The sequence below is a fragment of the Gopherus flavomarginatus genome, chromosome 6, assembly GCF_025201925.1.
Source record: "Gopherus flavomarginatus isolate rGopFla2 chromosome 6, rGopFla2.mat.asm, whole genome shotgun sequence".
NCBI classification, from domain to species: domain Eukaryota; kingdom Metazoa; phylum Chordata; order Testudines; family Testudinidae; genus Gopherus; species Gopherus flavomarginatus.
In genome coordinates, this window is record NC_066622.1 from 29,271,501 (window position 1) to 29,276,261 (window position 4,761).

Sequence of the window (4,761 nt, forward strand, 5' to 3'; positions counted from 1 at the left end):
GTCTTAAATGGACAAGCGGGCCACAGGAGTGGGTGGGCAAACAGGCAAAAGGCTGCACATCTGTCTTTGTCCCTTGCAGGGCTGACTCCAGCGTTTTTGTCCCCCCAAGCGGCGAAAAAAAAAAGCTGAGATCGGTGGCACTTCGGCGGGAGCTATACCGCCGCCGTTTCATCCTTCAGCAGCAATTCAGTGGTAGGGACCCGCATCCAAATTGCCACCAAAGAGCCAGATGTGCAGCCCCAAGCACCTGCTTGCTGTGCTGGTGCCTGGAGCTGGTCCTGGTCTCTTGCCCTCTGCCTGGTTGCCTACGATTGCTGTGGTTTTTGAAGTGGTGGAGGCAAGTGAAATAACTGTATAGCCACTAGGTCTTGTACTGAAATGTTTCTGCTTTTTGCAGCTTTCGTCAGGACACTTTTCGGCCCTAGGAATTGGGAAGTAAATCTAGTGTGATATTGCTACTTCCTTATTCTGGCTTTCCTTGCAGTATGTTGGTATTTTTGTTCAGTCCCAGACAAACTTTGTTTCAGAGGCATGTGAAAATCAAATTACCCTGAAGCACACAAACAACAGAAACTACCCTTTTTTCCTTTGGATCGCTAGCAAGTTTCACTTGAGATTCCTTTCAGGTTGGTCCTTATCTGAATGTGTTCTTAGAGCTGTCAAGCAATTAAAATTAATCTCTATTTATCGTGCGATTTAAAAAATCTCAATTAATCACACTTTTAAACAATAATAGAATACCATTTATTTAAATAGTTTTGGATATTTTCTACATTTTCAAATATGTTGATTTCAATTACAACACAATACAAAGTGTACACTGCTCACTTTATATTTTTTATTATAAATATTTGCACTGTAAAAAACAAAAGAAATAGTATTTTTCAGTTCACCTAATACAAGTACTGTAGTGCAATCTCTTTATCATGAAAATAGAACTTTCAAGTGTAGAATTAAGTACAAAAAAATAACTGCATTCAAAAATAAAACAATGTAAAACTTTATAGCCTACAAGTTCACTCAGTCCTACTTCTTGTTCAGCTAATCGCTCAGACAAACAAGTTTGTTTATATTTGCAGGCGATCATGCTGCCCGCTTCTTTTTTACAGTGTCACCTGAAAGTGAGAACAGGCGTTCACATGGCACTGTTGTAGCCGGTGTTGCAAGATATTTATGTGCCAGATGCACTAAAGATTCATATGTCTCTTCCTGCTTCAATCAGTATTCCAGAGGTCCTGCATCCACGCTGATAATTGGTTCTGCTTGAAAACTATCCAAAGCAGTGCGGACCGACGCATGTTTATTTTCATCATCTGAGTCAGATGCCACCAGCAGAAGATTGATTTTCTTTTTTCATGGTTTGGGTTCTGTACTTTCTGCATCAGAGTGTTGCTCTTTTAAGACTTCTGCAAATATGCTCTACACTTCATCTCTCTCAGATTTTGGAAGGCACCTCAGATTCTAAAACCTTGGATCAAGTGCTGTAGCTATCTTTAGAAATCTCGCATTGGTATCTTCTTTGTGTTTTGTCAAATCTGCAGTGAAAGTGTTCTTAAAATGAACAACGCATTCTGGGTCATTATTTGAGACTGCTATAACATGAAATATACGGCAGAATGCGGGTAGAACACAGAGCAGGAGACAAACAATTCTCCCTCAAGGCTTTCAATCACAAATTTAATTAACACATTTTTTTTAACATCAGCATGAAAGCATCTCTGGACTGATGGCTGAAGCATGAAGGGACATACGAGCATTTAGCATATCTGGCATGTAAATACCTTGCAATGCCAGCTACAAAAGTGCCATGTAAACACCTGTTCTCACCGTCAGGTGACATTGTAAATAAGAAGCTGGAAGCCTTGTCTCCCGTAAGTGTAAACAAATTTGTTTGTCTTAGCAATTGGCTGAACAAGAAGTAGGACTGAGTGGACTTGTAGGCTCTAAAGTTTTACATTGTTTTGTTTTTGAGAGCAGTTATATAACAAAAAAATCTGCATCTGTAAGTTGCATTTACACGATAAAGAGATTGCACTACAGTGCTTGTATGAGGTGAACTGAAAAATATTTCTTTTGTTTGCCATTTTTACAGTGCAAATATTTGTAATAAAAATAATATAAAGTGAGCACTATCAACTTTGTATACTTTGTTGTAATTGAAATATATTTAAAAATGTAGAAAAACATCAAAAATATGTAATACACATTTCAGTTGGTATTCTACTGTTTAACAGTGCGATTAAAACTGATTAATTGCTATTACTTTTTTTAATTAATTGTGTGAGTTAACTGTAATTAATCGATAGCCCTAGTTCTTATGTGTGTTGCCTCCTAACTGCTTCCATGCATTTGTATGTGGTGTACTGAGACTGTAAATGCCTTCAGGCAGGGTCCATATCCTTTCATGGGTCTGAAAAGCCCCTTGCACGCTCTAGGTACTATACAAATAATACATAATGATCACCACATTTTCCCTCACTTAATAAGTACCCTTTTAGGAGAGAAGACTGGATACTGCCTGCAACCTGGTACTGAATGCTATAAATTTGAAAGACAATAATTATGAGACTTGACATTTAATTTTATACCTTAAACTAATTTCTAGGTATATGTCTCTTGGGTGGCATCCAATTTCCATCATATTTTGCTGGCTGCTGTGCCAGAGGGGAAAGGATAGTTTCTGGCACAGAAGATGGTGCAGCTCAGAACTCTTGCGGTGAGTTCAACTTGTCCACGCTCCACTTGTTTAAGAACCTCCTGTTCATTCTAAGCCTCCCTCCTGACATGGCCCACTTCCCCTTGTTTCTTTTTCCTGACCCCTCCCCCATCCCGCCCCCAGAGGCCAGGAACTAATAGGGAAGATGCAGGTTGAAATGTGGAGCTAGCCAGAGGGAGAGCAGATAGGTGGGATCAGTGACTCTGAGAGGAGGGTGGGGTAAGGAGAAGGTAGGTGGGGGTACATTTTTGTTTGTTACATGGGGAGGTTAGAGGAGTAAGAGAAGACTTGTTGGGGGAAGAAAGGGAAAAGAGCAGAAACTGGGAGGAATTGAGTTGTGAAAGAGGGTAAAAGCATACTCCTCCTTTTCAGTCCCTCCATGCAGAACCCTGACCGCTCATTGCATACTCTCCTCCAGCACTCTAAAGTGGGATGCATGTGGCCAAAGCCCTGTGCTATGTATTTCAGTCTAACCCTCACACACATTTTTATTCTCAAACCAGCCTTGTCTGCCAATTACGTTTTATTGCAGTGATTTGGAAATGAGTCCTTTAATACGACATATTCTTAACCGTGTGATGGTAACCTGATTCCATGTTTTACAGCAAAGACAAGACAAATGATTGCTGCACTGTAATAAATTGTTCTCGTTAACCTGTGAGGATGGGACAAGAAGCAATCGGCTTAAACTGCAGCAAGGCAGGTTTAGGTTGGACATGAGGAAAAACTTAAGCACTGGAATAAATTGTGTAGGGAGGTTGTGAATCTCCATCATTGGAGGTTTTTAAGAACAGATGAGACAAATACCTGTCAGGGATGGTCTAGATAATACTTAGTCCTGCCTTGAGTGTAGAATACCTGACGAAGTCCCTTCCATCTTATGATCTATGAATATTGATGAAAAATGGAACGGATCTAATGCTGACCACAAACATAGGAAAACCAGCTATCTCAATGGTTGATAGATCACATTGAGCTCCTAGAGAAGATTTCCTGAGTTTAAATAAATGGATAAATGTTAACATGCAGATATCTATTACCAGGATGAAGCCTGATATACAGTAGTAAGAAAAGGTATTGCTTTTGTCCAATAGGAGAAAATGTCCTCATTTATTCATTCCTCCCACTTTAACTTAATCTGCTGCAAATTGAAATTCCAGTCTCGGAACTACAGGAAAGTTTCCAGCTAACTATCTAAATGATAGTAGGGGAATAGAGATGAGTTTTAAGGAACTGTTAACAGCTGATAAAATTCTGAGAGAGAAACCTTGTCATTAGCTTCTTTGTCCCAAGCAGCTGGAATTAGCTAAGCACATCTTGATGCTCTTTGGGGGGATTGTTCTCCTTGGTCAGTTATAACATGTATGCCTTCACCTTCAGAATTTCTCTCTATTTATTCTTCCTCATGAATGTACTCGGGCATGTAAGCACCTCTCGATTGTCTGTGTTTTCAGATTCACTAGCTAAAAGAAAAACAAAGATGCCTGGCATTGGAATCTCCTCTGTCTAACTCCTTCTGGTGCAATATTCTTTGAGGGATGGGATGCACTGATCTGACGGACTGGAATGAGAATCCAGTTGTTTGTGTCACATGTTGTCTCTCTTGGAATGAGAGACATTGCTGCCAATTTTATACAGCTCAGTTTGTGACATGTCACATGACCAGCCATGATAAATCATTGATTTCCCTCGCCCAGTTCCCCTTAACAGTGAGAGTGGTTGTGGGGAGGAAGGACCTTATTCTTTGCACCCCTCAGAAAAGGGAACAAGGACTTGCGGGGAACTAGAGGCAACTTGTAGGCGTATCAATTACTGTGTGGGAGACAGCCTGGGAGTTCATGAAGTGAACCTGGGAGGAAGTTTGCTATGGAGTGGGAGGGACTCTCAGGATTGCTACCCAGTTGGAAGAAGGTACCTGGAGTAGCTGGGAGTAGAGGTTGTTCAGCAGTAGGGAATATCTTGGAAGTGGATGATGATGGGGCAGTTTTGGGACAGTTGCGGAGATTCCCCTGCGCCTCCTCAATCAGCCAGCCATATTCAGCCCC